At 43.0% G+C, this 11,771-nt stretch overlaps 1 pseudogene; it reads left to right on the top strand.

Moving 5' to 3' along the window:
* The first annotated feature begins 691 nt into the window (after positions 1-691).
* LOC102853369 lies at positions 692-2,572 on the top strand (annotated as a pseudogene).
* Positions 2,573-11,771: the final 9,199 nt, after the last annotated feature.

Here is an 11,771-nt window from a genome sequence, read left to right as displayed (position 1 = left end):
CACCACAGCTCAAAGGCATCAATTCTCCTTCTATCCTCCTTGGTCATTGTCCAACTCTCTGATGCATAACAAGTGATTGCAAAGACCATGGCCTGTATCAAATGCACCTTAGTCTCCAGGGAGACACCATAGCTTTTCAGTACTCTGGAGAAGTTCCTACCAGCAGACTTTCCCATGGCAATGTGCCTTTTAATTTTCTCGCTACTGGTGCCAAGAATGTTGACTGTGGAGCCAAGCAAACCAAAGCTGTGTATAATCTCAATCTCTTCACCATCCATCCTGATGCTGCCAATTGGTCCAGTGGTGAGAATCTTTCTAATGGAGATATTTCCAATCCCCGTCTTTATTAAGAAACCTGAAGTGTTCTTATGCCTTCAAAAGAATGAGAAGGAAACTCTATGCCAGTTGCTTGCTATATAAAATATTTTTATTCTTAACCTTATACTATTTCTATGACTTATAAGAACCCCAAGAAACAGAAAGACATGCAGACCCATGACATCAAGGGTCAGAACTAGAACAACAACCTTCAGGGGTCTGTTCTTGGTCCCTAGGAAGGACTGTACAGATGCTCGCTCATTGTAGAGAAGGGCACCTGACTGATTGGCTGTGGGTGGCTGTGGGGGGGGTGTAGGAGGACCACCCCACTTACCAAGGACTGACTGACTTCTTCCTTGATTCCTTTGTAGGGATGGAAAGTTCCGTGGGCATGGAGACTTCCTTGAGATGGCAACCTCCATGCCAGATATTTTGTCTGCCACAAACACTAGAAAGCCAAAAGTCCTGCAGCAGTAATATCCAGCTACTTGAAAGTCATCCACCAAATGAGCTTGGGGACACCCCAGTGATAGCTGCAGGTGAGAGTTCTAGTAACCTCCTTGCACTGCCTCCAGCTCCAAGCCTGGAACAAACCGAGGACAAGAATCCTGATGCAGGTAAAAACAAGCATTTCAAACCTCTGGATGCCTATCCAGTCCCAACGGAATGTGTGGAACTTCCATTAATCCCGTTAGAAATCTCTGATATCTTTGAGCTTCTGTCTTGTGTCGATCCTCTCCATCAAGAGGAACAGCCTGGTGCTGAAAACACTGAAGAAAGAAAGACCAGCTTCAGTGTTGAGGACCAAGGTGCATTTGAAAATGAGTTTGAGTGTGGCAGTAGTTTTGCAGCTATCACCACACTGGTAGATAATATGGATGTTCCTCAAGTTTTTATCTCCTTGGTAGACCTTGATCAAACCAAAGGCCTGGAGTCAATTAAAGCCGAAGACAGCAAAGGGATCAGTGTGGATGTGGGGCAGGAAAAGGCAAGCCTGATAAAGGCTTCCTGTGATCCAGGCAGGAAGAGAAAACACACAGTCTCTGAGTTTATCTCTGGTGCTCCAGAGGCCAAGATCCAGGTAAAGACCCCAGAGGGAGAAGTGGCTGTTTGCAATTCAGAGACCAGTGACAGAGCACGAGTCAAAAGAGCTAAGCATTCTACCAACAAATCTCATATACCTGCATCAGGCAGGATCAACAAAATGAATACAGAGGCCAAGGCCAAAAGGAGTCAAGAAAGCAATTTCAAGAAAGCTGGGGACAGTAAGCAGCCAGGGAACCAAGTTCTAGAATTGAAGCCCAGCATCCCCAAGAGCAAGAGGAAGAAAACTCAGCCTGAGCTTGGCCCGGAGACCTTTAAGAAGCCTCGCAGCAGCCTGGGCATGCACATGCTGGAGTCTGTGCAGGTCTTTCACGCTCTAGGGAAGAGGATTGATAACAGAGCCGGGCTTCTTTCCTCCAGGGCCCTGGGAAACACAAGTAACACCAAAGAGCCCCGGCCAGCCCCAGCTGTCAAACCATGGCTGCACATCCCACCTGAGGGGAAAGGGCTTGAGCAAACCCAAGTCAAAGCCCACAGTCCTGATGGCCATGTAGAGAATCATCCATCTCCACCCCAGGACGAGGGGCCACATCCTGGGAAGGTCAGGCTGGTACCTTTGCCTTTTCTCACCTTGGACAAGCGTCAAGTGAGGCCTGTGCCTCGCAGGCCACAGTCTCTGGTTACGCATTGCCCTTCTAGGCCTGGTTCCACCAACTCAGCTCAACCCATTACTGGCAATCCATCCCAGTCAGCTCCTGTTTCTTCATCTGTGGCGGGTCCTGCTGCACCAACTCGGACAATTTTCCCGAATGCAGCCCGACCAGCCGTGACCAACCCTGCTCGGCCCGGTGTCCTCCAGCCTGCTCCTCCAAAGCCGGCAGCCTGCACAGCAGCATCTGGTGCTGCTTCCCAGGGAGAGCCTGTGACCACCTTTGGGAGCAAGTGGCAGCCCCCACCCAAGCCTCAAACCCAATTGCTACTGGAAGATTTCAGCTTACAACCGATTCCGTGGAGGAAGCCCAACGTCCCTGAGCCTGTGATGTCCAAGCCCATCACCAAGGAGCAGAGGCCAGAGCGTGAGGCCATGAAGAGGCGAGCTCAACAGGAGCGGGAGGAGGCTGCCAAGTACACCTCATTGGGTAAAGTGCGGTTTTTCGCGCAGAGGGAGAAAGACATGGAGATTGCGCGATACTATGGTTATGCAGTCTGATTGGATCAGCAAGGATTCTCCCTGTTTCTTGGAACCAACTCTTTTGTCTGTATATACACACACACACATATAAATAAAAGTAAGTTTAGGTATTTAAAAATTAATAAAACCCAACGGCATTACTATGTGGTAAGTAAGAGCATTGTCTTTTCACCTGCCTTATTGTTTTCTGTATCTTTTCAAGAGTGTAGAAAGAAATAATGCATTAAATGAAGAGAAATTTAGATGGAATAATGGGGGAAGAGGAGTAGAACTGAGGAAGTAACAAAGGATTTAGACTAATGGGATGAAAGGACAAAAAGTGAGAGGTTTCATGAACTGAGATTAAAGTTAAGAAAATAAAATTTGGGTAGAACTGAAGATGACAGAGGATGGGGCAGAGTTAACCAGCAGAATTACACTAGTCTTTGGTGGAGACTTGTTCTGTTTCCTTGAACTCTCAGGTACTTTGGAACACAGGAGCAGTTCTCACACATTTTGTTCATGTTACCAGGACAGGCTATTCCCTGCAGGATGAGAGAGAGAGAAGGAGAAGACCCTCAGCCAGATGGACTGAGACAGTGACTCAGAATGACTGAGAGCATCAAAAGGCTCAGCAGTCTCAGAGACTGAGGTTGGCACATGACAGGACAGGGTTCAGGTCTGTTCACAGTCACTAGGAGTCATACTTGGTGGTATTTTACAATAAGAACTCTTAATTCGTGCCCTTTAGCCAGTCTCTTTCATTCACACCCACTAGGGTGATGAGGGCCAGGCTCAGAGCTCTCCTGGCCAGGATCTTCTACAGCAGTGAGGCCCATCTAGAAAGGCAGGGCCTGCATTCATTCAGCACCTCTGCTGCGAGCCTTTACACACGCCACTTCTATTAACCTTCCCAACACCTGCAGGGCCAGTGTCACTGCACTAAGTGACTGGTGAGATGCAACAATGGCCCCAATTCATTGAGGTCACTGTTCTCACAAGTCCAGTGTTCACAAGCCAATGGGGCTTTCTGAGCACAGCGTCAGGTCAAGGGTGAGCAAGAGAGGGGTACACAGGGGCCTAAATACTGTTCTGAAGGTTCAGCATTATCCTTTTTCACCACACGGTGGTCCACAGCTTTCCTGATGACCACTGACATTAACCGACAAGCTGGAGCAAAATCACCTCTGAACTTCAACTTCCCAGGGTGAGGGAGGTGGACACGCATGCGCACTGAGTCTGGCGAGAAGCGCAATGAGGGAACTGCGCATGCGTCCATGGGTCTCAAGTGCTCCCTGCAGGTCACTAGGAGCCGTTAGAGGAGTCGTTATAGGAGGTGGAGGGCCTGGAGGGAAGGGAGGAGGGGGTTGTGGGCTGCTGGCAGGGGAAAATTAGCAATTTATATGAAATGGTCTTCTAAAAATACCAGGAAAGTCACCATTTGACAATGTCTACTTCAGGTGCATTTAGTGCATTCACTAGGATTGTGCAGCCGTCTCCACTCTCCAAAACCATCAGTCAAAAATTCACCTGTATTCCGGGCCTATGGGTAAGAAGCTGTGCCGCGACCCCAAAGGCACGTGTTCAAATGCACCAGATGGTCTGATGGAGAAGTATGGACAATTCTGTGTGATTTATTGCCTCTGAAAGCCCATTGCAGGGTCAGCTGTGAGTGGGTTCCCACAGCCATTCCCATTGCCCCCCTCCCTCCACCTAGCCTCTGACAACCAATCATTGAGATTTCTGTCTCTATACAGTTTCATACTCTGCACACTTCATGTGAGTTTGATAATACACACTGTGACCATCACATCTGGCTTCTTTCACTTAGCACATTAGAGAGAGTTTTGGTGGCCTTGTTTTAAGAAGCTACACTCCAATACTCAAGGCAAACAGTTCAGATCCGTGTGCTGCTCCGCAGGAGAAGGATAGAAATCTTCTCCCTTGCTATTAACTTTGATACCCAAAGGTGGAAGGAAGACTCAGTAGCACCCTGCATACAATATGCAGATGATACAACCTAAATGAATGTAAAGAGAACTCAGTGCACTTATTGATGAAAACAAAACACTACAGCCTTCAGTATAGATAACACTTCAACAAAAATCAATAAAGAAAAACAAAAATCTTCACATGTAGACCAGTAAGAAGCATGATAATAAAAGGAGAAAATTTCAATCTTGTGAGGTGTTTGGCTAAGTTTAAGAAGTATTTATTACTGTGTTCCCTATGTTGTTGTTGTTGCTGTTATGTGCCATCTAGTCACTTGAGACTCTTAGCTACCCTATGCAAAACAGCTCTGAATATTGTTGTATCCTTAGTCAACCTTATTGTCTCTGACCTCATTACCTCAGTCACTGAGTCAATCCATCTCATCCTGGGTCTTCCTCTCGCACTGTTTTTGTGAGACTGAGTTAGTTCATTCACTCTCCCAAGCATGATGTTTTTTTCTGAAGATTGGTCACAGCTTGAAACATGCCAGAAATATGGAGCTTTAGAATCCTTGCCTCCAACGAGTAGCCTGGTTTCACCCACTGAAGGATGAACTATTTGTTCTCCTAACAGTCCATGGTATATTCAATATTCTTCTTCAGCACCTTAGTTCAAAGGCCTCCATTCTCCTTCTATCATCCCTAGTCATAGTTCAGCTTTCTGATGCATACCAAGTATCTGTGAAGACAATGACCTGGATCATGAGCACCTTTATCTCCAGACATTCATCATTCTTCTTTAGTACCCTGGAGAGGTCCTTGACAGCAGAATTTCCCAAAGCAATTCATCTTTTGATTTTCTGGCTTCTGGTACCAACAGTGTTGATTGTGGAACCAAGCAAACAGAAACTGTTAACAATCTCATTCTCTTCATTGTCTGTCATGATGTTGTCAATCGGCCCAGTGATGAGCATGTTTGTTTATTAATTTGTTTACAAAATTCCAATACATTGTTTTCCAGAACAGATTCTTCCAATATCCCTCACCTCTCCACCCGTCAAATTGTACAACTCCATGAGTAATCCTCGCTCTCCCTGCACGTCCTCGTCCCTCTGCTTCCATCCTCCTCCCACCCCACCCCTTGCATCCTTATACTTATTCTACAATGATGGTTTTATACAACATTCACCCAAAGGAATACTACACAGCACAAAGGAGCAATGATTTTGTAAATTATTACCTACTTTACTGGGGAACATTATGCTGAATGAACTAACTCAGTCTCACAAAGACAAATATTGTATAAAACCATTTTTGTTTTCTTGATGTTGAGCTTCCATCCATATTGAAGGCTACAGTCCTTGATGTTCTGTATCGAATGCCCCAGGCCCTCTTCCAGCTAAGCGAGCCAGGTGGTGTCATCTGCATAATGCAGGTTTTTGATGAATCTTCCTCCAATTCTAATGCCACATTCCTCCTCATAGAGCTCAGCCTCCCAGATGATCTTTTCCATGTATAGATTGAAAAGATATGGAGATAGGACACATCAGAGGCATTCGGCAATGTTGTTGTTGTTAGGCGCCATCCAATATGACTCATATGAACAAAAGATCTGAAACCAGTCCTGACTGTACCATCCTCACACTTCTTGACACATAAGAGCCCATTCCAGCAATTAGCTTGTCAATTCACCTAGTTGAGGATCTTCCTCTCTCCTTCGCCATCCCTCCACCCTTCCCAACATCATGTCCTTCTCCAAGGATTAGAAAGCATGTCTACAGATAATTTCTGTCATCACATTGAGTGCAGAGGGCTAAAGACACCTAATGGGTAGAGACCTAAGATGTTTCTCATTGTCTTACAAGTCACATGACAGGGTCCATAACAGAGAATTATCTGAACTAAATGTCAACAGGGACAAAAATTAATGCAGTATTATTGATAGACTCACAGTATCTTTAGAAGGACTTATGAAACTCTAATAAGTCATTGTATCTGGAGACAGGCAATGAGGATTTAGGGGAAAGGAATGGTGGAAACACATGAGAAATGTATATGTCTTTCAGAGCCTTGTGAATTATACATTGCACTGCTGTTGTTGCTATGTGACAGCAAGTGGACTATATTCATTTCTGTCCTATGAACAAATGATCAGCACTTTGTCCTTTCCTGTCCTCGTCTCACAATCCCTGACAAACTCAAGTTTGTTACACTCACTGTGTCAATTCATCTCATTGGGTTACTCTCTTTTCCTATCCCATCTATGTATCCCAGCATGATGTCCTTTTACAAGAACTAGTCTCTCCTGAAAGCATGACACAAATAGGTGAGATGGAGTTTGACTACATTTGTCTCTCAGGAGCATGAGTAGTTGATTGTCTGCTCCACAGCCAGCACCTCTCCTTGTTTGATCTGTTCATTAGTAAGCATCATGGTGCTGAGAAGATCCTGTCTTCAGGAAATTGGGGAGGAAGTAGCTTCCATGGATGTCAGAGCAAAGCTTGTTCCAGACACAATGCCTAGAATGAAGGGGAAAAGAGAGGGAGGGAAAGAGAATGGAAGAGGGGTGAAAAGTTCGACTCGGCCCAGACCACTCTGGCAAAAGATGGGAGGATTCAAGGAGAAGAAACTAAAGACAGAATGAATCTGGGATGTTCTCACTCTCCACAGGATGCAGTCAGTCCATGTTACCCTACTATTGAACAAAGGCATGAAAAGAACTCTATGATCTTTTTCTTCGGTCCTTTAAGCTCTGCCATCTCTGAATTCCACGAAAGCAATCAGTGTGCTTTCAGGACAAGTGTCATTGTTCAATCTACACGTCTCTATCCCTGTTAAGGAGATGATATGCTTTCCTACAGTCTAAAAAGGTCTATCCATGGAATCATACTCTTAAAATATTATTGCTGTTGTTATGTGCCATTGAGTCATTTGTGACTCATAGTGACCCTGTGTACAAGAGCCTTAAACCCTGCTCTATCCTGTGCCAACTTTACTGTCTCTGACACCACTGTCCCCATTGTCCCAATGACTGAATCAATCCATCTAATAAGAGTCTTCCTTTCCTGCGCTGTCCCTCAACCCTCCCAAGTCTGAGGTCCCTCTCTAAGGACTGGTCCCTCCTTGTAACATGTCCAAAATATGTCAGACAAAGCTTCAGAATCCTTGTCGTCTCCAAGGAGTAACCTGGGTTCACTCTCTCCAAGACAATCTTGTTTGTATGTTTGTATGGTATGTTCAGTACTCTTCTCCAACACCATGTATCAAAGGCTACGCTTCTTCTTCTGTTATCCCTAGTCATTGTTCAGCTCTCAGATACATAAAAAGTAATTACAAAGACTAGGGACTGAATTAGGTGCACTTTACTCTCCAAACAGACTTCATTGCTTTTTAGAACTTTGGAGAGATCCCTGACAGCAGAGTTCCCCAGTGCAATTCTTCTTTTGATTTTCTAACTGCTGATGCCAAGAGTGCTGATTGTAGAGGCGAGCAAGCTGTAATTGTTAACCTCAATCTCTTCTCTATCTATCATGGTTCTACCAGTTGGCCCAGGGGTAAGGATTTTTGTTTTCTTGATATTAATCTTCAGTCCATATTAATCTTCAGCAGAAATGCTTCAGGTCCTCTTCAGTTTTGGCAAGCAAGATTGTATTATCTGAATAATATAGATTGTTGATGAGTCTTCCTCCAGTTTTGATGTTACATTCCTTCTCATAAAGTCTAGCCTTTGATCTGTCCTGCATATAGATGAAAAAGGTATGGAGACAGGATACATCCCTGATGCACTCCTTTTCTGATTTTGAACCATGTGATGTTTCCTTGCTCTGTTCTGACAACTGCCTTCTGGTCCAAGTATAGGTTTTGCATGAGTACAATCTAGTATTCTGGAATTCCCATTCTTCTTAAGTTTAGCCACAATTTGTTGTGATCCACACAGTTGAGTGCCTCTGCATAGTTAAAAACATAGATAGATATTCTTCTGGTACTCTTTGCTTTTAGCCAAGATACATCTAACATTGGCAATAATATCTCTAGTGCCTTGGCCTCTTCTAAACCTGACTTGTATTTCTGTTAGTTTTCTGTTGACGTATACTGTTCCAGTCATTTTTAGATAATCATCAGCAAGATTTCCCTTGTGTGTGATATTAGTGATTTTCAAAATAATTTCCTAGATGAATTTAATATGAATCATGATTGCTTCACTGATGAGAATACACCTGATTTAAAAATTTACTTTTTTTTTTATACTTAATATGTATGCATGTCTGTTGGATGCCAATAAGTTAAAACTGACTCACAACTGACCAACCCTCCAGTGGGTTTTCAAAGGCAGTAAATGTAATGGTAGAAGACTGCCCATTCTCCCACAGAGCAGCTGGTGAATTTGAATCAAGTGCCTTTGGGACTGCAGTACAGCTACTTAGCACTAGGCCGTCAGAACTTTGATCTATTCTTCATATTGATTAAAAAGGTATGCAGACAGGATACATCCTGCATATATATATCTATATATATCTATATCTATATCTATATATATGTAATAAGAAAATAATAAAAAATAAATAAGTAATAAGGTAGTAAATAATTAAAAAAGTAAATCATGCAGTTATTTTATGTTGATAAATAATGTCAGCTTGACAATGATATTCATTTTATGAACAAAATTTAGCATTTACAGAACTATTTGCCAGTATTTTTGTGACTGATTATGTGACACTTTCAGTGATTTCTGCAGGAAAGTTACATATTTTGCAGTAGCTTTTCTTTTTTAAAGATCTTCAAAAACAGTTATACATTTCTGTCTAAATTGTAGAGCTATATGCTTCAGGTCAGACCCTGAAAATGTAATCTATTGTATTTGAAAGTAAGCTTCAACCTTGGGAATCTCATTAGCAAAAACAGCAATTTAGTGTTTTTAAACGCTGCTTGTCTTCCTCTCTCCTTGTCAGTGCTATTTAAAGGTAGTCGAAGCACACTTATCAATAAGATGCATGAGTCATATCAATAATTATGAGCACCAGCAGGACTTTTTTCAAAGATATGTAGCTTGCTTTCTGTTCTTTTAAACTAACAAAATGGAATCCTATATGCAACTGAAAGTTATCAGGGACTGTTTAGAAACAGTGGTGCCTGTTGTTTTTTGTCAATCCATATCACTATAGATGAGAAATCAAATGACGCAGGAGATGGGACATTTTATCACAACACATTTGAAGCATATATTAGTAGTAAGTCCACTGTCCTCAGGACATAATATCATTTTTTTAAACATGCCTACTATATTTATAAGCAACCTCTCAGCAAGCTCTGAGTTCTTCATGGTGGACAGTTTGTGCGGTTTTTTTTTTCTCTTCTTAACAAATCTATGATTCTACCACCTACCCCATTGCATTTAACACACAGCTTTAGCACTTGCATCATTTAGAAGCCAGAAGGCACGAAACAGGAAATGACGTCACCTTTCCCCTTTAAATCTATAAACTCAACCGCCTTGCCTCCTATCAAACCCCTCTTGTTTATATAATTAACCACTGCACTCTCATCTTCTGCTTCCTTCCTAGAGACTACACTTTATTTTTAAGTCCCCACTTCTGTATCTTCAAGGAACGCTGGTGACTGAAGGCTTGGCTGCTAACTGAATTATCAGTGATCGGAACCCACTGGCTACAGGAAAACGATGTGATGAAACGCTTCCGTAAAGATGACTGCGTGGGAACCCCTGGAGGGGGGCTGTACTACTCTACGATAAAGGATTTCCATGAGTTGAAATCCACTCTGCACCACACAACCACAACAGGAATGCTCAAAGAGTCTCTGGATGGTGCCAATGGTTCAGCTTGAAACTGAAAAGTGGGCAGAGCCCACCCAGAACCTGTGACTTTCAAAAGGTCACAGCTACAAAAAATCATAGGGAGCCTCATTCGGCTCTGACACAGATGAAGGTGTCAGGATTTGAGCTTGACTCAGCAAAGAGTTTGGTGTTTGGTTTTAGTCGTGCTCTAAGTACTAACGAGAAGATATATGTAAGTAAAGGACTTAGAACAGTAACTTGCATGTTGAAAGTGCTCAGAGACTGTAACATAATATTAATATCTCAACTCAATGATTTTATAAAACGAAGACTGAAAAATGTCCCAGGGTGCTTATTGCACACAAGGCCCACTTTTGCTTTCCTTTTGCACATCCTGTAATCTTCTTACTTTGTTGTTTTGAAGAAAGGTGTGTGTGTCTATAAAGTAATGCCACAGAAACAAAAGAGCTTAAAATGTAATGCAACAATATGCTGCAGAAGGTCAAGGACTGTAGTCTTCAATATGGATTGAAGCTCAACATCAAGAAAACAAAGATTCTCACCACTAGGATGATTGACAGCACCGTGATAGATGGAGAAGTGATTGAGGTTGTTAACACTTTCAACTTGCCTAGCTCCACAATTAACGCTCTTTACACCAGCAGTCAGGAAATCAAAATATGAATTATACTGGGAAAATACGCTGTCAGAGACCTTGTCAAAGTGCTGAAGATCAATGTCCGTCTAAAGACAAAGGTGTGCTTAATTCAGACTGGTTTTTGCAATTACTTGCTTTGCCTCAGAGACTAAGACAATGACTAGGAATGACAGAAGAAATGATGTCTTTGAGTTGTGGTGCTGGAGAAGAGTCCTGGATATACCACAGACTACCAAGAGAACAAACAGGTTTGTCCTGGAGAAGATGAAACCAGGTTGCTCCTTGGAGGCAAGAAGCTCCATCTCACATTCTTTGAGCATGTGGCTGGGAGGGACCAGTCCTTGGAGAACATCATGCTTGGAAGGGACAGTGCAGGAGAGGAAGATCCTGGATGAGAGGGATTTATATGGTAACTGGGACAGTGAGGGTAGTTGTGTCGGAGACAATGAGATTCGCTCAAGATAGGACAGAGCTCAGAGTGATTGTACATAGGGTTGCTATGAGTCTCAGGTGACCCAGTGGTACATAACAACAATAATAGCATCTATTCTTACAATTCTAAACTTTCTCAAAACAATATTAACTTGTTTCTTTAGTTTATTTAGTAATTAGAATAATTCTTAACAATCTAGATTAATCAATCCTTGTTGCTGTTGTTGTTTAGTGCCGTCAAGTGGTAGACGACTCTTAGCGACCCTCTGAACGAACAGCCTGAGCACTGTTCCTACATAGAGTTTCCGGAGGCAAGCCATCTCGGAAGTGGATGCCGCTCCTGCTTCCAGGCTTGTTTTAGTTGGGAAGTTCCAGCCAACACTGTCCACCATGGGTACCCATTACCACGATTGGCATATCACTGTC

This window comes from Elephantulus edwardii, unplaced genomic scaffold (assembly GCF_000299155.1).
Source record: "Elephantulus edwardii isolate Elephantulus edwardi_28Jun2011 unplaced genomic scaffold, EleEdw1.0 scaffold00141, whole genome shotgun sequence".
NCBI lineage: Eukaryota > Metazoa > Chordata > Mammalia > Macroscelidea > Macroscelididae > Elephantulus > Elephantulus edwardii.
The sequence above is the reverse complement of the archived record's forward strand: the minus strand, read 5'-3'. Positions and strand labels throughout refer to the sequence as shown.